Source organism: Pipistrellus kuhlii, unplaced genomic scaffold (assembly GCF_014108245.1).
Source record: "Pipistrellus kuhlii isolate mPipKuh1 unplaced genomic scaffold, mPipKuh1.p scaffold_m20_p_9, whole genome shotgun sequence".
Classification (NCBI taxonomy): Eukaryota; Metazoa; Chordata; class Mammalia; order Chiroptera; family Vespertilionidae; genus Pipistrellus; species Pipistrellus kuhlii.
The window spans coordinates 10025873-10049792 of record NW_023425595.1 but is presented as its reverse complement, the minus strand read 5'-3'; the positions used below and the strand labels follow the sequence as shown (position 1 = coordinate 10049792).

At 39.2% G+C, this 23920-nt stretch overlaps 1 protein-coding gene across 4 annotated transcripts in view; it reads left to right on the top strand.

The window, feature by feature from the left end:
• CELF1 (CUGBP Elav-like family member 1) overlaps nt 1–23920 on the top strand; it is a 70578-nt gene that overhangs the window by 11001 nt on the left and 35657 nt on the right. Inside the window, exon 1 of one of the 4 annotated variants that reach the window (XR_006740909.1) lies at nt 11804–11821. The exons of the other annotated variants lie outside the window; for them this stretch is intronic. The gene's annotated coding sequence lies outside the window, so the exon portion shown is untranslated. Of the gene's footprint in view, nt 1–11803; nt 11822–23920 lie in introns of those variants that run through there. 4 annotated transcript variants of the gene reach the window in all.

Here is a 23920-nt window from a genome sequence, read left to right as displayed (position 1 = left end):
CAGCTTTGAAATGTGGATTTGTATGTAACCAAGAAGGAATAGTATTTCAGGGTAGAAAAAGCTGAAGATACTACTTGGCACTGGAGGCCAAGTGGTTGTAAATATGTACCTAAACAATGTTATGCCTTCATGTAGTATGTGTATAGTATTGAACTGAATGCTGTGAATAGAAGTTTTACAATCCATAGTGCTTACTTGTATCGGGGGCTTTGCATAAAGTCGATACTAAGTAAATATCTGTTGAATAGTATATGTTTGGTCTAATGGCACATTTATGTTTTGAGATAGGTTAATAATAAGGACTAGGAATAGAAAGAAAACATTAAAATTGAAATTCTGTGAATTTCTTGTTTGTTCAAATTATTGCTTTTTAAAGATACAGTACTTTAAAACACCAAGGAGTTTTCTGGGTGGGGGGGGGGGGGGAAGGAAGCAGCTTTCCATTGAAAGACATTAAGTTGGCTAAGATTTGCGTTATAAAAGCCTTTGTATAGTTCTGTGATCTTGAAACTTCATATGGTATATTGCTTGAACAAAATCAGAAGGCTCTTAGACAACCCTGAATCTGTTTGCTCTGTAGCCCCAGAGAATAAGAAAAGGAGAATCTGATATTGTTGGCAGTCTGTGCTGTCTTACTTTTCTGGCCAAGACATGCATTTAAAAATAAAATCAAGGAAATTGTAAACCAGTAGTAAAAATGAATAAAGCATCCAGGAGTTTGCCTTCTCTCATGTCCTGTCACCTGAGTCTCTCCTTTTTTGTTTTTAGACTCTGATATTAAACTAGTGTGGCAAAACTGTCCTCTGGGCTTACCCTTCACTCTTCTCCTTTTAAATGTATGGGAAATAATCATGAAAGAACCCATAAGGACATCCTTAGAGAGAGGGGAAGGCCAGGGGGAGGGGGAGAGAGGAAGGAAGGAAGAAAGAAGGAAACATCCATTGGCTGCCTTCTGTAGGTACTCTGATAGGGTTTGAACCTGTAATCCCTGTAAGGGCCCTGACCAGGAATCAACTGGCAACCTTTCAGTGCACAGGATGACCCTCTAACGAACTGAGCCACTCCAGCTGGACATGTTTATTATATATTTATTAGAAGCCAGGTGCATGAAATTCATGCATGGAGGCGGGGGGGGGGGGGGGGGGGGGGTTGTCCCCTCAGCCCGACCTGTGCCCTCGTGTAGTCTGGGAGCCCTTGGGGGATGTCCCACTGAAGGTTTAAGTGGGCCTAAGCCATTAGTTGGACATCCTTAGCACTGCCACAGAGGTGGGAGACGCTCCTGCCACAGCCGCTGTGCTTGCCAGCCATGAGAGTGGCTTCTGGCTGAGGGGCGCTTCCCCTGTGGGAGTACACTGACCACCAGGGGGCAGCTCTTGCGTTGAGCATCTGCCCCCTGATGGTCAGTGCGTGTCATAGCACCGGTTGTTCACTGGTAGATTTACAGTATTAGTCTTTTATTATAAAGGATATGATTGGTTTTAATACATGATGTTTCTGTCTAATAGCCTCTGGATACATTTACAAGTGTAATTTAAAAAGTCTGCAAACTTCTTTTTTTTATATGTTATTGATTTTTTTTTTTTTTTTTTTTTTTTTTTGTGAGAGGAAGGGAGAGGGATAGAGAGCTAGAAATGTTGATGAGAGAGAGACATCAACCAGCCGCCTCCTGCATATCCCCCACTAGGGATGTGCCCGCAACCAAGGTACATGCCCTTGACCGGAATTGAACCTGGGACCTTTCAGTCTGCAGAGCGACGCTCTATCCACTGAGCCAAACGGGTTTTGGCATCTGCAAACTTCTTTACTGAACTAATTTGGATTAATAGATTGTGGCAATGGGATTGGGAAACTATTTAAAAATAATAACCCTTTTGGACCTGCTGCAGGAGAGCTTAGGTGAAGGAATAAATATATAAAAACCAGATACAATATTACTATGGAATATCTTTAAAAAATATATATATATTTAAATATATATATTTTATTGATTTTTTTTTTTTTTTTTTTTCAGAGAGGAAGCGGGAGGGATAGAGAGTTGGAAACATTGATGAGAGAGAGTCATCGACCAGCTGCCTCTTGCACACCCTTTACTGGGGATGTGCCCGCAACCAAGATACATGCCCTTGACCGGAATCGAACCCGGGACCTTTCAGTTCGCAGGCTGACGCTCTATCCACTGAGCCAAACCGGTTTCGGCTATATATATTTTCTTTATTGATTTCAGAGAGGAAGGGAGAAGGAGAGAGACATAGAAACATCAATGATAAGAGAATCATTAATCTCCTACTGGGGATGGAGCCTGAAATCCAGGCATGTGCCCTTGACCAGAATCGAACCCAGGACCCCTCAGTCCACAGGCTGATGCTCTCTCTATCCACTGAGCCAAGATAGCCAGGGCTCTTTCCTCCCTCACCCTTTATGGCATATCTTGATGCCTGTTGCTTACCTTTAGTTGATGGCATATCTTATCTCCTTAGGTCATTTTCCCCCTTTGGGCTTGTGAATTTTCAGTTTCTGTTTTAAAATATGATTACTAATTTGATTTTCAAATCATTTTATCCTAGTGACATTTATATTTAGGCTTTTAATTATTCATTTGAGATTAAGGAAAGACTTAAGAGGCACTTTTTAAAATTTTATTTTTTAGAGAAAGGAACAGGGATAGAAAGAAAGAAAGTCGTTGCTCGGCTGCCTTCTGTATTGGGGATCGCACCAGAAACACAGGCATATGCCCTGACCAGGAATCAAACTGGTCAGTGATCACTTAGGTCAACCACTGAGCCACACCGGCGTGCACAGGGACACTTTTTGAGCTTTGTTTCTGGTACTTTTTAGCTTGCAAGTTATTGTGGATCAGGCCTAGGATAGCTGAAGTTCTCAATTATTACTATGAAATCAATTGCTACTTTTATATATTAATGATCATCTGTCTGGTGTAACTTTGCTCTGAGCTAAGTACTAGTAAGACCTAGAAAAAGACTTTACTCTGTTCCAAGAAGCATACAACTTAGAAAAATGTGAACAGAGTGAAGTCTTTCTTTTCTTTTCTTTTCTTTTTTTTTTAATATATTTTATTGATTTTGTACAGAGAGGAAGGGAGAGAGATAGAGAGTTAGAACATCAATGAGAGAGACATTGATCAGCTGCCTCCTGCACACCCCCTACTGGGGATATGCCTGCAACCAAGGTACATGCCCTTGACCGGAATCGAACCCGGGACCTTTCAGTCCCCAGGCCAATGCTCTATCTATTGAGCCAAACTGGTTTCGGCTGAAGTCTTTCTTTTAAATTCTGGTTTACTTCTCTGAACAAACCAAACGCACAGATCAGATTTGTAAATTATCTGTTTTCTTAAGATATTTTCTAACAGAATGTGACTTGGGATTGCTGAGTGGCAGCCCACATTTAGCTGGCAGTTCATATCCTTGAATCATAAAGTCCGTACACAGTGACTTTGGAGTAGATTTGGAATTTAAACGTATGCTTTTCTTTTTTCATTTAATCAGCTTGATCTATTTTATAATCATCTTGATTTATTATAATTATATTTTGTGTGTCTGTTATATTTCATATATATATATATATATATATATATATATATATATATATGGAAGCTGAAACTTCCTGAGTAGAAACTTGCTTTGAAGAACTTGGAAGTCTTGATAGATGAGATATTAAATAATATAATTTTTGCAATATGATGGTTTAGAAAGAAATGGCAGCATACAAAGGTCACTGAAACATCATTGAATTTGTATTTAGTTGTTTTTATGAATAGGGAGAAGATTAAGACCTGAATATATTTAACTCTTTTGCAAGAGAGTCACTAAAACAGTTTTATTTCTTCAGAACTGTATATTACATGGTAATATTTCTTGAAGGAAGCTTGCTGAAGAAAAAACAGATCAGGCTTTCTGAATTTGCCAGATCCAGAACATAAAAAAATAATGATTTGACATGAAAAAGAAGGGGGGAGAAAAGGCCTGCTGGATCCACCCCCAGGAATCCTAGTGGGTCTCCATGGTAACAACCTCCTTGCTTACAACTTGTCACTGTGTAACTGTCACTGAGGTTCAAAGAAAAGCCAGTATCTCAAGAATTGTGTGGCATTAACCACTTTTTGATAAAATGCTGTACTTTTGCAGTGAGCCAGAAATAGAAAGTTAAAGGTTTTAATTCTATGTTCCATTAAAGATGTTTTAAAAAGCTGCCTAATTATGGTAAGGTGCAGTTGTGGAAAAGTGGTGGCTGAGGTAGGCATAGAAGGAAGCCATCCTCAGAATGTTGGAATCTTTAGAGATTTTTCTCTAATATTTTCATTTTGCAAATGAGAGAACTGAAATGAGTTACTTAGGTTCATAGAGAAGCAGAAGCAGGATTCTAGCCCATCTAATTTTCTGTCTGGCATACCTGTTCTATTATCCCCACCCATCCATTGCATTTACCATACCTTTTCATAAATAAAGCCTCATTTTCTGAGGTTAAGAAAGACCTTAGAGATTGTGTAGGTTGTGTAGGGAAACTTTCTACCCAGGAAGGAATCTGTTCTGTATTTTGGATAGGTGGCCTCTGCCTCGTCCCCTTTCCTCAGGCTGGGCTACCTAAAAATCCACTGCCTAAGTTTAAAAAGAACGTAGTTTTACATGGATTTTTGATTGTAAAGCTATATGGGTGGTTTTTCTAGATAAAGACCAGTTGAAAATCAGATCTGAATGTTTTTCATTAGCCTGTTTATCTCCATCTTAAGTCATGCGTGACTGCTATGACAAGACAGATAATTCATTAAAAGAATTATGCTATACCTAACTTAGAAATTCGAGAAGACAATGCCATATTTGGAGTAAACTAGTTCTTTAACAGGTGGGAGGAAAGAGATGATAAATGCTGTGTTCAGCTTAAAGTACCTTACAATGAACTTAATATGATGATATGATTGTGAGCTAAAGAGTATCAAAAGAGCCCTGCCATCATGGTTCAGTGGTTGAGTGTCAACCTATGAACCAAAAGATCATGGTTCAATTCCTGGTCAGGGCACATGCCCAGGTTGCAGGCTCAATTCCCAGTGAGGAGTGTGCAGGAGGCAGCCAATCAATGATTTTCTCTCATTATTGATGTGTTTATCTCTCCCTCTCCTTTCCTTTCTGAAATCAATAAGAACATATTTAAAGGTAAAAAAAAAAAGACTTCATATTGATTGCGGGCAGGAGAAGTAAAGACAGACCATGGGGAGAGGGAGGAAGGAAGAGATATGACTGCATGCTTACCTTTTCTCTCTGAAATCAGTAAAAAATATATATATATTTTTGAAAAAGTTAAACATGTACTTACTACACAATCTAGCCATTCCATACCCAGATATTCATCCAAGATAAATGAAGGTATGTGTCCAAACAAAATTTTATATACAAACATTCATATTAGCTGTATTTGTAGTAGGCCAAATCTGGAAACAACCTAAGTACTCATCACTAGGCACATGGATAAACAAACCTTTTTTCTTAAAATCTGGCTTTCCCTCTCCTCAACTCCCATGACCCACAGCCATCCTTTTGGCTCTGATATCCTGCTTCTAAACAGCTATATTCTTTGAGCTCCTAGGAAAATAAAGCATCAACCTCTTCAGCTAAATGCAGTCAGTACCACATTTACCAAATGGTCTGATCTGTGGTCTTACTCTTTTGACTGAGCCTACGTTGAAGAGCATTCCAAAAGTTATCTTGATATATGTCCTCACTAGCAACCTTGTTTTTAAGCCTCCATTTACAAGTTGATTCACAGTTGGAGGAGAGCCGGTTTCAGAGACTTTTTCTGATAGCCTGGATTTTCTTGTCTTTCTTCTCTTTGCGTCTATTTATGTTCTTTGTGTCTCTTCTTCCTTGAGCTTGTACCTTCTGCATAGTTGACTATTATATCATCTTTGGGGCTGCAAAATAAAAGTTGGAAGATTTTAAAGTTAAAGTTCCCAGAATAATGTTGTCGCCCACATTGCACATATGTCACATTTTGAGTTTACTAGTTAAGCCTCTAAATATGTGCTTTATATACAGTATGTATGCAGTGTGATGAGACTTAAGTTGCTATGAGAACTTAAAAGTTTTAGGCTTAAATGGTTCAGTAACAGACACTTTTTTTTTTTCCTTTTGTTGTCCTAGAGCAGCAGTCGCCAACCTTTCTGATTTCATGGGCCATAGTGGTCCAACCGGTTGGCAGCCGCTGTCCTCTGGAGGAAAGCTAGTTTTTTGTTATCTAATGTACTTTTAAAAAATATATTTTATTGATTTTTTACAGAGAGGAAGGGAGAGAAATAGAGAGTTAGAAACATCAATGAGAGAGAAACATGGATCAGCTGCCTCCTGCACAACGCCCCCATGTGCCTGCAACCAAGGTACATGACCTTGACGGGAATCGGACCCAGGACCCTTCATTCTGCAGGCCGACGCTCTATCCACTGAGCCAAACCAGTTTCTTTATCCACTGAGCCAAACCAGTTTTGGCTGTACTTGTTTTTACAAATTGAGAGATTAGGCAGCGGCCATTTTTATATATTACCTCTTGCTATCTGGATGGGTAGCTTCTTTGTCTATTATCAGTCTTCTTCATTCTAATCTTCTGTGCTCTAGTTTTTTTCCCTGTGTACCTGTCTCCTGTTACTCTCTTTGCTATAGGATAGGATTAGAGGTAGGAAACTGGAAGCTTTAACAAAAAAGTGCGCCTGGAAAGAGAGGGATTATCTAGTGGGTTATCTCTAAGCACATCTAAGGAATTCTCTCTTGTAAGCCCCCTGAGAAGGGCTTGTAGTGGTGGTAAAATTGCTTCAAAACTTTTTTGAAAAAAGCATTGTGATTTTTGTCATCCAAAAACAATTCAGGTTATCCCATCTGGCGTGGCTCAGTGGTTGAGCATTGACCTATGAACCAGGAGGTCATGATTCAATTCCAATTTAGGGCAAAGGCCCAGGTTGTAGGTTTGATCCTCATGTGGGGCAAGCAGGAGGCAGCTGATCAATGATTCTCTCATCATTCCTCTCTGAAATCAATAAAAATATATTTTTAATATATATATTTGAAAAACAAGAAAATTTAGATTTAGTTTGAATTGGAATACATAATTTTTTATTTTATTTTTTATCCCCATTGGAGGATATTTTTTCTTTTGATTTTTAAAAAAATATATTTTATTGATTTTGTACAGAGAGGAAGGGAGAGAGATAGAGAGCTAGAAACATCGATGAGAGAGAGTCATCTATCAGCTGCCTCCCGCACCCCCCCCACTGGGGATATGCCTGCAGCCAAGGTACATGCCCCTGACGGGAATTGAACCCGGGTCCCTTCAGTCCCCAAGCCGACGCTCTATCCATTGAGTCAAACCAGTCTCGGCTTTCTTTTGATTTTTAGTGTGAGTGGAAGGGAGGCAGGAAAGGGGGGAGAGATAGATAAATGGGTAGGTAGGTAGATAGACAAACATCAATACAAGAGAGACGTATATTATATATTGGTTGCCTCCCACATGGGCCCTGACCAGGGCTGGGGATCGAACCTGCAACTGAGATACATGCCCTTGACTGGGAATTAAACCCTCAACCTCTTCGTGCTTGGGCAGATACTAACCGTTTAACACACTGGTCAGTACTGGAATACATTATTATTTTAAAAAATATGTTTTTATTGATTTCAGAGAGAGGAAGGGAGAGTCAGAAACAATGATGAGAGAGAAACATCAACATCGATCGGCTGCCTCCTGCAATTTTCTCCCACTGGGGATTTAGACCACAAACCTGGGCATGTGCCCTGACTGGGAATCCAACTGTTAACCTCTTATTAGCACAGGGTCGACGCTCAATCACTGAGCAACACAATCCTGGCCACTTAAGTAACCTTAATCTTATCCAAGAACTAGGTTATAGATAGTGGGGTTAAGTGATAGTATGGCTTATATTTGTTCTATAGCCCATATAATACTGAATAAATATATAGACAGTGTGACGTACATGGTTGATTCATTAAGAGCTAAAGCATAGAATAATTTGATTCATTCAGCTGTGCATTTATTTTTTTATTTGATATCAGAGAGAGGAAGGGAAAGGGAGAGAAATAGAAACATCAGTGACCAGAGAGAATCATTGATTGGCTGCCTTCTGCATGCCCCCTATTGGGGATCAAGCCCACAACCTGGGCATGTGCCCTTGACTGGAATCGAACCCGGGACCCTTCATTCCATATGCCAACACTCTGGCCATTGAGACATATCAGCTAGAATTCAGTCGTGCATTAAAAACAGTTTTTTAAAAATTGATTTTTAGAGAGAGGAAGGAAGAGAGCAGGAGAGAAAGAGAAACACCAGTTGGCTGCCTCCGGCCCTGGAGATTGAACTCACGCACTGGACATGTACTCTGTAATCTGGGAATCGAACATGCAATGGGATGACACTCAACCAACTGAGCCACACCAACCAGAGCAAAACCATGTGTTTTATCTTTGGAGCATTCACTCTGCTCAAAAATTAGGCTTTTCATATATTTCACATTGAGATAAATCTGAATGAATTGTCCTAAGCAAAGTAATTTTGGGGATATAAGTACATTTTTGGGTTCTGATTTTATAAGCCAGCATCCTGGGAAATGCATTTTTTAATATATCAGAAATTATTTTAACTTTTTCTTACCAGAAAAAATAGACCCTAAAAGATAGTCTGAATTGGAGTGAGATCTTCTTTCTGAAAAAAGCAACTGTCAATAAAGATGAAGTTCATTCACAAATATGGGAAGTAACTTTTCTTTGTGTTAAATTTCAGATTTTAAGTGATAAATTAAGCCTCATGTATACTGCTGATCTGGTGAGAATCTGACCCAGTAAAGTTTTCACAATGTGTTTTCGGTTTCCCTGGGCTGAGGGATTCTTGATGTAAGTCACTGAAATTATTGAGAAGATCCTTAATTGAAATGCAGTCTCTGAAACCTTCCTTCAAGTAGCAGCCGGCATGGTTCTGTTTTTTGTCTGGAGCATGTGATTAGAGTGCACGTGTGTGAGATAATTGGGCTTTCACCAATGGCCCCCTTTCAGCAACCATGTATGGGTAAAGCTGTTCTGGTCTTCTGCTCCTCCCTCTCTGAGCACGGAGCAGAATCTGTTCTGCTGAAGCTCCTGTTCCACTTTTCAGGTTTCTATATTTGTACAGCAACAGCAGGCACAGCCCACTAGCTAGGCCTGTGTGGCTGCCCTGTGCACCCATACTGGCTCAGGCCTGCTCTGGACTCAGCCAGGCCTCAAAGTCTGTGTTCTTGCATGTGTCCATCTGTCTGTCTGTGTACATTTCTGTGGAGGACTCAGATTTTCAAGTTAAAGAGGTGACTGGTTTGTCTTTGTTTTGTTTTGTCAAATATAAATTATAGAGAATGTTCCAGAATTTCTGGGATGGGGTGAGGAGGCAAGATTTGTATTACTTAATAAAATATGTTTTAGAGAGGATGCAAAATTGGTAAAATACAGGGTCAGAAATGGTCTTTGGGTTCTCTCTTAGAAACTTATCTCATTAAAATAGTAGTGTGTGTGGTGTTTTTTCCTTTTTTTCTCTACTGATCACAAAGATCAGTTCTTCGGGAATGGAAATGAATTCCTTTCCTGGCATACAAATTTCCTGATGTAGATTTGAGCAGAAAAGGCTGAGACACCTCTGCACCCTTAAGAAATGATTTTGTGGCCGAAATTGGTTTGGTTCAGTGGATGGAGCGTTGGCCTGCGGACTGAGGGGTCCCGGGTTCGATTCTGGTCAGGGGCATATGCCTTGGTTTTGGGTACATCCCCAGTGGGGGTGTGTAGGAGGCAGCCTCAGTGAATGTGTTTCACTAACATTTAAAGTCCTTTTTAATGTTCTCTCTCATCGATGTTTCTGACTATCCCTCTCCTTTCCTCTCTGTAAAAAAAAAATCAATAAAATATATATATTTTTAAAAGAAATGATTTTGTGTAGTAGGGGCTTAACTTGGCCATTTGCTGGGAAAGAAATGGTGGGAAGCACCCTGTTGCTTTGGCCTGTGCTATGTTTGTACTGATGCAGAGTGCTTTGTAAAGTTGGGCCTTACACAGAGGGCTTGCAATGTGTTTTGGTGTCATGTCTATTTAAGGAATAGTAGGGGACGTGACATGTAGACAGATTTCAGGCTATTTCCAAACCGTCTTGAGTTTGTTACTATATTTTTAAAGGCTGCTTTCTTAATTTGTTGTGAGATATTCTGATTTGAATTCCTCACTCTTAGTAAACTTAAGTCTAAATTCAAGTTTGTTTGTTTTATACTTTATCCCCTCCCCCAAACCCCATGAGTCATAAGCATACAGACTTGGGAATAGAATTTGTCAGCTGAGTAGGGATGAGACTGTTCTCTGCACATATTTGTAACTGTGGCAGGTGAGGAGAGAAAAGGACTTTAAATGTTAGAAACACATTCACTGAGGCAGCTCCTTCCTGTGGCTGTGTGGAATGGTTGCAGAGTTCCATGCTACTATTTGCTGATGTATTCTGACTCTGAATCACATTTTGCCACTTGTCTGTTGTTGGCTTTGGGTGTATGCATTTGTTTAGCGCCTAGGACCCGGTGCTGAGCCTCTCCCGGGTCCTGTGTATTAAATGACTTTCTGTTGAATGTGGTGTTAAATAGGCTTCATCTTCCCCTTCTTGGCAACTCTTAGGACCCATCTCACTTTACCATCCTACTAATGTTTTCCCATTTTTCCCATGAATCACTATATACTCTTTGTAGGGGATGTCATTGGAGATTAAACTCAGTGACAACTCTTTGGTATTAAAGCTCAACCTCAGTAAAGAACACTGCAGCTATCACATCTCTATTCCACATTTCCTTTAATTTTTTTTAAATAGTGTATATTTTATTGATTTCAGAGAGGAAGGGAGAGGGGGAGAGAGAGAGAGAAAAGCATCAATGATGAGAGAGAATCATTGATTGGCTGCCCTCTGCACGCACCACCCTGGAGATTGAGCCCCCAACCTTGGTATGTGCCCTGACTGGAAATCAAACCGTGACCTCCTGGTTCATCAGCCGATGCTCACACACTGAGCCATGCCAGATAGATAGTAAGAGTTGCCAAGAAAGGCATAATATCTTTATTAATCATCTAGTCAAAGAATAAAACTTTTTGGGACTCAACCTGTCTCACCATAGGCACCAACCTTAGAACCTGGAATAATAATGATAGGAAACATTTATTGAACTTTCATGTGCCAGGTATTGACTAAATGCTATATAAATCTTTTAATTCTAATAAATACCCTGTAAAGTAGATACTATAACACTTTATAGATGAGGAAACAAGTATAAAGAAGTTAAACAACTTAAAGTTACCTGGCTAGTAGTAAGCGGCAAAACTGGGATTAGAAAGCAGTGTGACTAGAATCTGAGTTGTAGGGTATATTGTAGTTTGACAGTATATATTTATCATAACATTTGGAATATTATTTGGGATTATTGAATTGTAAGTCAGTCTAACCCAGTTTTGTTTTAGAATTTCCTTATGAAAATGACTATATGACTTTGGTTTTGCAGGTCACTGTCAACAAATTCATTTCTTTTTTAAATATATTTTATTGATTCCTTTCAGAGAGGAAGGGAGAGGGACAGAGAGCTAGAAACATCGATGAGAGAGAAACATCGACCAGCTACCTCCTGCACACTCCTTACCGGGGATGTGCCCACAAACAAGGCAGTCGGAATCGAACCTGGGACCCTTCAGTCTGCAGGCCAATGCTCTATCCACTGAGCTAAACCGGTTTTGGCTACAAAATTGATTTATTGATGATAAAGAGCTGCATGGCAAATAACAAGTTCATGAGCATTCCTGAAATTACTATTGTAGTTTCTCTCTGCTAGTGCCAGACTACTGAAGATATTAAAGCAGAATTTTAGCTTCCTTAACTCTTATCCCCTGCACTACACATTCTCAAGAGAAGCCCTCTTAGCAGAAGCATAAGAAAGGAACATTGGCAAGTTTTGTCTAACCCAATTACTAGATCTGTGTGAATATAACAGGATAACAGGGAGGTCTGTTCAAAGAAATGATGATGGGAGAATTATGATAGGCTGGGTAATTTCATTGGAGGGTAGCAAAAATGATGTTCTTCTATCTTAGACAGTATGATTGAATAGCACAAATGTTTGATTTAGATAGGGAACAAGAACCAGTTCTCCTGAGATGTTTTTTAGTCTCTCAAATTGATGGCAGATATGCTTTCCCTTGGATATACGCTGTGCAATGTTTTTGTTTGTGGTGTAAGTTATGTCTTCTGAATAAGACTTAAAAATTCATTAAAGGCAGGGATCAGGCCTTTTTTTGTACCGCCTAGTTCTGGGTTTATAGTGGATGTTCTTTTAATGTGTTTTGGTTGCTAGAGCTCCCATTTTATAAAGAGTTGGGCTTTTTTTAATCCTCACCTGAGGATATTTTTCCATTGATCTTTAGAGAGAGGGAAAGACAGAGAAATGTTAATATGAAAGGAACACATCGATTGGTTGCCTCCTGCATAAGCCCCGACCACGGTCTGGGCTGGGGAGGAGCTTGCAACTGAGGTACGTGCCCTTGTCCAGAATTGAACCCAGAATCCTTTGGTTCACAGGCCAGTGCTCTACCCACTGAACCAAAGTGGGTAGGGCTAAAGAGCTTGTTTTCATAAAAATGAAATCAAAACACAAGTTTAATTTTGTGGAACAATTATTTTTTTTAAAGGAGTGATTTGAAGGCGTTGACAGATCATATAAATGGGTGTTTAAAGGTCAGAAGTGCTTTTAGAAGCACAATTTGAGAGTATTGAAAGCACAATAATGGAAGTAACTTAAAAAAAAGTGATAGTATTAAAGGTATTTAGAATTTGCCTAGAGCTAGCCTGAACATAATCTCTGGCTGAAGCAAAAGTGTAATTTTTGTACTTTTTGGCATATAACCTAACAGTCCCAGAAATAATTTCCATAGAAAGAAGTCTTTTCTAGTTTTGTAGGATTATGATATTAAAAACAAAAGATTGAATAAAGTTTCCTGCTTGTCAACAAAACAGGATAAAAACCTCCTGAGACAGGGCCATATGGAAGCATCCTGCTTGAGTGCTCAAATGTTTGGGGTGAGGTTGGGGCAGATGGTACAGGCAGGGTTCTTGGCTACTTGGTCAGTGGTTTTAGAGGTGATAGAAGTTAGATGCTAGGTACTGTGGAAGGGCGGTTATATGTTATATGTAGTGGGCATATCTGCTTAACAGGTTGAGTGAGCTCAGTGAAGGATATTGATGAATTGGGTAGTGTGGGGGGGAAGAGGTGAGGAGATGCTGACCTGGAATTATATCTACAATTTTATCTTAACCTCCTCTGAGATTAGGGAGAGGGAGAAACAGGATTCCATATCACTGGCCTCTTCTGTTCTCTAGAGCCTTCAAGTAAGATATTGCAGTACTAGAATTTTTCTATTAAATTTAAAGCTATTTTGATTCCTTTGTGAGATACTAGGCCAGAAGCTGTATTTATAGAATTTGTTTTGACATATTATCTCACCCTGTCCCTTTACTGCAATTCAGCTAATGGTGCACTTTCCCTGGTAGAAAAGGTTGATTGAAGAAAATGTACACATAGATATACAGCTGAGTGATTGAAAATGGCTCCAAACTTTGTAAATAGGCCAGCCTTAATATCAGCTGAGTTACTGGGGTAATTTCAAATGGTGTAACTACCCAGTTCACTTGTGTATACTGCTGGTTCACCTGGACGATGGCTATTTCAACACAAAAGTTTCAGTCAAAGCAGAAAACAAAGTGCTTGTTTTGGAACAGCATGAGTTAGGCTTTTTCTTTACTTTGTACCTCATAGTTTCAAGAGTTTCCTTTTAAAATTTTTCTGTAAAATGACCCTAGCTGATTTGTCTTAATGGATAAAGCCGTGGTTGGCAAACTGCAGCTTGTGAGCCACATGTGGCTCTTTCGCCCTTGAGTGTGGCTCTTCCACAAAATACCACGGCTTGGGTGAGTCTGTTTTAAAGAAGTGACATTAGAAGTTTAAGTTTAAAAATTTGGCTCTCAAAAGAAATTTCAGTCGTCGTACTGTCGGTATTTGGCTCTGTTGATTAATAAGTTTGCTGACCACAGGGATAGAGCATCAGCCCTCGGACTAAAGGGTCTCGGGTTAGATTCTAGTCAGAAGCACAGACCTCGGTTTGCAGGTTTGATCCCCAGCCCTGTTCGGGGCTTGTGTGGGAAGGAACCAATTGATATGATCTCTCACATCAGTGTTTCAATATGGCTCTGCCCCTCGCTTCTACTCTCTCTAAAAATCAATGAGAAAATAACTTCAGATGAGGATTAACAATAAAAATTTACTGTAGAATAGGTAACATCAATTTGTAAATAATTCAGCCGGTATTCCACATTTGCAACTTTGTTAGCAGTTTTTTCTTTATCTGTCTAGAGTTGTTCTGCTTATGTACAAACATGTACAATTCCTTTCTTATTATATAAATATATCCTTCTGATCAATCCTTAATAGAGGTTAGAACTGCCTTCTTTATTCTCTTTAATAGCTTCAGTATTCTGTTGTATTATACTATATATTTTTTAACCAGCACCCAAATGATGAGCATATATGTATGTTCCCAGTTTTTGCTATTATAAATAGTATTCTTACAAATGACTCTTTGCATACTCTATGTACATCACTATTTGAGGGGTATATTTCTATTTATTTAAAATATATTTTATTGATTTTTTTCAGAGAGGAATGGAGAGGGATAGAAAGTTAGAAACATCAATGAGAGAGAAACATCGATCAGCTACCTCCTGCATACCCCCTACTGGGGATGTGCCCAAAGGTACATGCTCTTGACCCGAATTGAACCAAGGTACATGCTCTTGACCTGAATTGAACCAGGGACCGTTGAGTCCGCAGGCCGAAGCTCTATCCACTGAGTCAGAGTGGTTTCGGCAAAGAGGGGTATATTTCTAGAACTGGAATTGCTGGATTCAAAGGGCATGTGCAGTTTTCAGTATTGATAAAATACTTAAGATCTTTTAAAAATGTTTAGCAAGGGATATTATCCTGAAGAATATTATTAGTGGTCAAAAAGGTCTCAATGCAATGGCAGTCAAACTAGCATCCTAAAGAGTTACTAAAATGAACATATGACCTGAAATGGAAGATTTAAGAAACCTTGATATAAGTTTTATAATTAAAAATTTTATTTTTTCTTAATGGATATTTTTTCCCATGCTTTTAGGTAGAGTGGAAGGGATAGGGAGAGACAGAGAGATAAACATCAATGTGAGAGAGACACATTGATCAGCTACCTCCCCCACTCGCCCCTGACCTGGGCCATGGATCAAGCTGCAACCGAGGTATGACTGCAATGGAATCCTCCACCCTTCTGTTTGAGGGCCAGTGCTCTAACTACTGAGCAACTGGCTCGGGCGAGATAAATTTTATTATCAAGCCTAGCAATCATCATTGCCACAGAAGTAAATTGCCTAAAGTAGGCAGGAGCAGGCCCCCCCCCCCCCCCCCCCCCCCTCTCTTTAAATCCTCACTGGAGGACATGTTTAGAGAGAGGAAAAACAAACATTGAATGGCTGCCCTTAATAGATGCTTAGTAGGGGATTGAACCCACTGAGCCATTCCAGCTGGGCTGTCCTCTTTAAAAAAAAAAAAAAAAAGTTTTTATTTTAAGGGAATTAGTGATGGTAGCTGAATCTGCAAGTCATCTCTCTTTCTCTCTCTCTCAATGTTAGTTTCACCCATTTATGATCTTTATCAATTAGAAAAATATTTATGTTACCTGGCTCATTCCGTCCTTTTACTCTTAAAACTTTCAGATGGATATGAGACCATTTAGTCATCATAATTAGCCTTTAAATTCCAAGAAATTATACTTAAAGTTCAGTATTCATTTCAGAAAATAAAAGCAACATACTATTTTGAGCTTCCCCTCTAAAAAAGCATTTTACAAATGTGCTTACTTTACCAGAGTGCCATGATTCCAGAAAGTACAATTCTCACTGGCTGGTTATAGAACCTAGGTCACTTAATTTGTTCTCTTCATTTTAATTCCCTCATCTGAAAATGGGAGTGAAAATGCTAAATAATCTCCTTTGAGCACTCAGAAAAATAATTATAAAGTCATTTCCAGAGGTTATGTATTACAAAAATGACTCTTCGGAGACATCAAGATTATAAAGTAATTTTAGAAGTAACTCTTGACAATGTTTTAGAAGAAAAATTAGTCACATTCTGCCTACATGGTACTAACATATGGTGCAGCCCTGATGAGCTGCACAAGTGGGCTGAAATCAAAATACAGTTGGAGAGGAACAGTAGTGACTCACTAGATGAGATGGATTTGGCCTTATGGCAGGGCAGTGAAACTAAGGCGGAAATGGTGGTCTTAGAACATGGCCAGATTTAAGCAAGTGATACAAGAATATCATGGGAAAGTGTAATGACTGAACCCTCAAGTTTGGATTAGGTGCTTTGTTTTGGTCCCTGTAGGTAGGGAGGTCTTTAGAGTCCCCACTTCTACCACATAATGTGGTGTCTTTGCCACCTGTGATTTCTGTGCATGGTTCCATGTCTTAAAGTGGCAAATATTTAACTTTGATATTGTCAGAACACTGGGTTCAAACTAGAAAGATACATGAAAAAGTTAGCAGTTCCCCCCAGAGAAAGCCACATATTAGCTTAGCTACTATGTGTAAATTGCTGCTACATCCAACAATATGTTGCCCAGTTCTGATAGTGCTGCCAAGGAAACAGGAAGAGCTAAAACAGAATGAGATTCCTACACCCCACCCCCGACCCCTTATAGAGAGCTACAGTATAGGAGAGAGTGAATACTTTATGTAGTTTTGAGAATTATTTTGAGAGTGTAGGCATTTTAGAAGGAAGTAGGAAAAGAGGTTTAAAAACTATGTATTTTACATTCCCTCTCTGCTTAACCTGAACACCTCCAAACAGTGATCTCCATTAGGTGAGATGGCTTGTTTAGGTGCCTATGTAGTCATATGGAAGGATCACATAACTATACAAAAGATGGGATGGCAGATAGGGAAAGGAAGGAGAACAAAGAGCCAACTCACCCCCCCCCACCCAACTTTACTGCCCCCCCCCCTTTTCTTAGCAGTTTCAGAGGACTAGATAATTAATGTTGGCTTTGTAAAATAGGTGGTGTTATATTTATTGGTTGGTTGTGTCACATAGGAAGGATGTTATTGGCAAAACCATGCCAATTCTGACTAATTCTTAAATATGGGCTGCTCACAATTAAAAGTTTATAATTGTAAGTGAAAAAAGTAGGTTACACAATGGTATATAGAGTATACTTAATTTGATAATAATTATGTGTTTTTTGAAGAGGGACTTATTTGTTCACAAAAATGATAGCATATGAAATATATTTCATGCCAAAACTGGTTTGGCTCAGTGGCTAGAGCGTCAGCCTGCGGACTGAAAGGTCCCGGGTTCGATTCCGGTCAAGGGCATGTACATTGGTTGCGGGCACATTCCCAGTAGGGGGTATGCAGGAGGCAGCTGATCGATGATTCTCTCTCATGAATGTTTCTAACTCTCAATCTCTCTCTCTTTCACTCTGTAAAAAAATCAATAAAATATATTTAAAAAAAAGAAAAGAAATATATTTCATAATACAAATTTAGAAATGAGATTTATACATAGTAGTTTCTCCTAGGTATCTCATATGTGTGGGAATTGAACTAGACCTTAAATAATAGTTTAAAATCCATTTGGAGCCGAAACCGGTTTGGCTCAGTGGATAGAGCATCGGTTTGCGGACTGAAGGGTCCCGGTTCCATTCTGGTCAAAGGCATGTACCTTGGTTGTGGGCATATCCCCAGTAGGGGGTGTGCAGGAGGCAGCTGATCGATGTTTCTCTCTCATCGATGTTTCTAACTCTCTATCCTTCTCTCTTCCTCTCTGTAAAAAAATCAATAAAAATATATTTAAAAAAATAAAGTAAAATCCATTTGGAGAAAATAGGATTGAGCTTTTAGATGATTTAGTGATAATCTGGATTAATCTAGACCCATCTTCTAGTTTTATAGATAAGGAAATTGAAGCCCAGGAAAAGTGACTCACTCAAGATCACACAAATGACATCAGATCTGGCCTCTGTCTAACAGACTGTTTTGTATCTTTGCAGCAGAGAGAATCAAAGCTCAGGTGATTAGAGAATCTGATGAAAATTTTGAATTCTCTCTTCAGGAAATCTCCCATGTCCATCTTCACACAGTTCTGGGAAGAAAAAAAAAGTTATTAGATTAAGAATCTTGATGAAAAAGGAGAGGTCTTAAAATTGTTGCAACATTGCATAACAATGTTGACATACTGAACTATATTAAAAATGGTTAAGATGGTAAATTTTATGTATGTATTTTTCCATAGCTTTTTTTTAAAAGCTGGAAAAAAATGTTGCCCCTAAAGAAAGGATGAGCATACTGGCCAATGGAGGAGATGAGATTGGGATCTGTTTATAAACTCTTTACTAGGGTCAGAGAGAGGACACACATAGATGACTCAGTAAAGAGTCAGAAGCCCTAAACTTAAGCCTGAATCATGGAAATAGTAGTCACAGAGCAGTGTCACAAGGGGAAAAAAGATGTTTGCACACCCCACAGAGCAAGTGTTAAGTTCATCCCTGTTGACCAAGACAAGTCAGAACTACCAGGTGTACTGATTAATACGGCTTTTGTAATCAAAGAAAACCAATAATTTCAAGAGAAACATCAAAAGTGCTTTTTAAAAAAAAATATTTTTTTTACTGATTTCAGAGAGAAAGGGGGGGGAGAAAGAGAGAGAGAGAGAGAAACATCAATGATGAGAATCATTGGTTGGCTGCCTCCTGCACACCCCCTACTGGAGATCAAGCCCGAAACCCAGGCATGTGCCCTTGGCGGGAATTGAACCCGGGACCCTTCAATCCCCAGACTGACACTCTTTCCACTGAGCCACACCAGCTCGGGCTGAAAATTGCTTTATTCATAGTAATGTCCATCTCTAGCTACACATTTCCTCCATCTTTCAGGTAATTTGTGGATACTGTCCCAATAGAACTTTTTTTGTTTTGAGGCAAACTATCCAGAGACCCAGTTATGCACTTCTTCGTATGTTTTACATTTTGAAGTGCTGCTCAGAAAGTGCGTGTGCCATCATCTATCGGAACAAATAGTCATCTGAGGGAGCAAGGTCTAGTGAATGTGGCGGTTGGATTCATACTTCCCAGGCAAGATCTTTTAACGTGTCTCTAACTGGTTTTCAAAGAGTGGTTTAAATTGATTATCTGTTGTCAGTAGCGGTCTGTATTAATGGTTTCACCTGGTTTGAGAAACTCATAATTTATTACACCTTCATGATCCCACCAAACACAGCATTGTCTTCTTTTTCAAAGCAGTTTGACCTTGCAGTTGATGTTGATGGTTGACCTGGATCAACTCATGATTTTGTGCCTTTGGGATCCTCAAAATAAATCCACTTTTCATTGCCAGCCACAATTTGATGGAAAAAAGACTTTCTTTCGTGCCATTGAAGCAACATTTTACTGATGACTTTTTGGTTTTCCATTTGTCTTTTGTTCAGTTGATGTGGCACCCATTTTCCTTCCTTAAAAATCTTTCCCATTGGAAATGGTTTGCTGAGCAACATTTAATCTTTCTGCAAGTTGTTTTTGAGTTTGACACACATCTTCATCCAATAATGCTTGTAATTGTTGGTCTTCAAACTTTTTCAGTTGCCCTGGATATTCTTTGTCTTTCACATTGAAATCATCACTTTTAAAGTACTTAAACCAGCATTCACTAGTATCTTTTTTTTTTTTTTAATATATTTTATTGATTTTTCACAGAGAGGAAGAGAGAGAGAGATAGAGAGTTAGAAACATTGATGAGAGAGAATCATCGATCAGCTGCCTCTTGCACACCACCTACTGGGGATGTGCCCGCAACCAAGGCACATGCCCTTGACCGGAATCGAACCCGGGACCTTTCAGTCCACAGGCCGACGCTCTATCCATTGAGCCAAACCGGTTTCGGCTCACTAGTATCTTGAGGTTGAGCATGTTCACCATAAGCTTTCCGAAGTATATGATAACTTTTAGCAGCACTTTTCTTTAAAATAAAGCAATGAATTAAAACTTCCTGAAAATGCTCTTTTTTTGGCACGAAATTTGACATTTTCAAGATAAAAATAATATATGATGTTAACACCTTCAGAAAATTTGACATAGGAGGTTTTGAAGTTTGCTGTCAATACAACAAATTAGCATACATATCAAATTGCATATATGTCAATTTATGTGTAACTTGAAAAAAATCCACATTATTAACCGGTACACCTGGTAAGACCCAGATTGTTTAACATAGAGTAATTTATTAGAGTGGAAGGAGATTCTCTGGGAATAACAGAACTAGAAAAGAATTTATTTCCTACTTCAGTGTACCTGTTTAACCCACCTACTCATCCCCATTTACAGATTAGCAAAGCAGTTAAATTCAGTCTTGGGTCCACCTATTTATTGCTTAGTGCTTTTCCACATTTTATTGAATTTAATGCACTAGTCTTTTTAAAAAATATATATTTTATTGATTTTTCACAGAGAAAGAGAGAGGGATAGAGAGTTAGAAACATCAATAAGAGAGAATCATCCATCAGCTGCTTCCTGCACACACTCTACTGGGGATGTGCCCGCAACCAAGATACATGCCCTTGACCGGAATCGAACCCGGGGCGCAGGCCGACGCTCTATCCACTGAGCCAAACCAGTTTCAGCTGCACTAGTCTTTTGAGGTAGATTCTACCCCATTAGTTGTGATGTGTTTGTGTCCAGGATCTGGGATTGGAATCTGAAGGCAAGTATTATTTTCCTGCTACAGGTTCCCAAGGAAGATAAGTAGATTGGCTATCCCAGTCAAACTCTACTGGATTTTAGCACCATTCCCTGGTGGAGTTTTGCATAGAGATGAACCTGGCTAGTATGCTAAGTATGGAAAGCTTTGCAGTGATCCTATTATGTGGTTACTTGGATTTCTAGAGTATGGGAGCAGGAGGACATGCAATTTTCCAAAGCAGTAAAGCCCAGCCTTCCTTCCTATTGAACCAGCCACATAAAAGGCGAAAAAGAAAGAAGGGCATTGCAGGCAGTCTTAACAGGTAACAGACAGACATTTTTTTTTAAAATTTTTTTTTTAAAGCACAGTTTTCCCAAGTAATTCCTATCATTCTTTCCTCTTCCAGTTAGAAATTTGTACAATGGCTTGAATTCTGGTCATCCTTTTGGTTCCTTTTGATATATGTAAAGTCTTCTTTTATAGGTGAGGAAACTGACATTTAGAGATGTTAATTAACTGCTCAGAGTCACTTATCTACTAATAGCATGAAGTTTTCACTAACCTAAATTGTATCTCTCATATGACTGAAACTTTCTACATTTATCTACGTAGAAAATTTGTCTTAGCCAAAGCCAGTTTGGCTCAGTGGTAGAGCCTCGGTCTGCGGACTGAAAGGTCCCAGGTTTGATTCCGGTCAAGGGCATGTACATTGGTTGCGGGCACATCCCCGGTAGGGAGTGTGCAAGAGGCAGCTGGTCGATGTTTCTCTCTCATCGACGTTTCTAGCTCTCTATCTCTCTCCCTTCCTCTCTGTAAAAAATCAATAAAATATATTAATAAAAGAAAATTTGTCTTTAGAAGAAAGGTCAGACTCAACTTTATGGCCCTCAGCATTTAAACAGTCTTTTCCTTGGTTTGTGTATGTGATCTTCTTTGTACACAGTTTTTAACCTGAGTTCTCCTTTCATCCAAGGTTTCAAGTGTCTGGCTTTGAACACATTTAAAAAAAAAAAATCTTTACTGCAAGTATGTTTATTGATTTGAGAGAGAGAGAGAGAGGAACAATCAGTTACTGAGGGGATTGAACCCGAAACGTTTTGGTATATGGGATGATGGCTCCAACCAAGCGAATCACTTGGCCATGGCTAACGTACCTGGCTTTATATTCCAAATCTCTTCATTGCCTGGATTCACGTGATCTTGACAGTTACTACTTAATGTCTTTGAATTTTTTCTCATCTGTCAATAAAGTTAGATAGGTATGAGAATTAAGTATAAAGCACCAAGATACTGCATGGCATATAATAAATGTTGAAAAAAATGTTAAGCTCATAATTACTATCACTTTGTAAATGTCTAGACATTTCTCCCTACTTTCAGATGAGATTTACAAATTTTAAGTGCCATATTTTATTAATTTGAGGATGCACACATTTATCATCATCTATGGCATCTGTAATTCCTTGGTTTGTAGTAATCTATTCGATTCTGCTGTTCAAAACACCACCTCAGCACTGACTTTATGCTTGTCAAGGAACATCTTTGTCTTTGGGGGGGTGGGTAGAGTGCGGTGTCTCTCAGTTCTGGTTCTGGCTTTGACATTCAGGGTTCTTCCACTTTCCAATGTAGACTTCGTCCTTATTGACTTTGAGCAGTTCTCTGTGTATATAGCTGGAGGAGTTGTCGATGATGTTTGTAAGGATTTGGGCAGCTTTACAGAATTGATCTTTTCTTGCAAGATTGTTTGATAATGTTTAAAAATAAAACAAATTGGTTTTGTGGTTTCTCTGTTTGCTTTTACCTTCAATTAACTTCCTTATCTTCTGACTTTTTTTGTTTCAGTGGTTCACCACTACCCTGCTTTACAGGAGAAGCATTTACATAGGCAGGGACTTGGTTGCCTTTGAACAATTTTATGCCTGGCACTTAATTCAGGAAGGCCAATAACATGGCCTCTCTAATAGGATGATCCTTAATTGTGAAAAGAACTGTGCAGTCTTCAGCTTTATTGTAGTTTTCCCATCCAAAAGCAGATGTTAAAAATGGTTGTTTTGGTGACTTAGATATATTGAAATTCAGCCTCATGAATTCTAATCATTGTTTTATAATTTGTGTGACATTTTGGGGAAAGACTCTTTTAAGCCTTTTAGTACTTTAATTCCCTGCCTTAAGTTGATGGTGTCTTTAAATTCCTTTAAAGATGTTAAATGCAATTAATCTTTAAGGTTTTGTGTACTTAAAAATGGGAGAGGGCCAGCCAGCTTGGTTCAAAGGTTGAGCATTAACCTAAGAACCAGGAGGTCACAGTTTCATTTCTGGTCAGGGCACATGTCCAGGATGCAGGCTTGATCCCCAGTAGGGGATGTGCAGGAGGCAGCCTATCAACGATTCCATCACTGATGTTTCTCTCTCTCAACTCTCCCTCTTCTCTGAAATCAATAAAAAAATATATTTTAAAAATGGGAGAGAGGGGTACTCTTTTTTTTAAAAAGATATACTTTATTGATTTTTTACAGAGAGGAAGGGAGAGAGATAGAGAGCTAGAAACGTTGATGAGAGAGAAACATCGACCAGCTGCCTCTTGCACACCCCCTAACGGGGATGTGCCCGCAACCAACATTCATGCCCTTGACCGGAATCGAACCCGGGACCTTTCAGTCCGCAGACTGATGCTCTACCGCTGAGCCAAACTGGTTTTGGCCTTTTTAAAAATTTTGTTTTAATCCTCTCCCGAGAACATGATTTTTTATTTTTATTTTTTTAATATATTTTATTGATTTTTTTTTTTTTTTTTTACAGAGAGGAAAGGAGAGGAAGAGAGAGAAACATCGATGAGAGAGAAACATCAATCAGCTGCCTCCTGCACACCCCTCACTGGGGATGTGCTCGCAACCAAGGCACAGGCCCTTGACCGAATTGAACCTGGGATCCTTGAGTCCGAAGGCCAATGTTCTATCCACTGAACCAAACTGGTTAGGGCAGAGGACATGCTTTTTTTAAATTGACTTGAGAGAGAGAGGGGAAGAGGGAGGGAAAAGGAGAAAGGGGGAGAGAA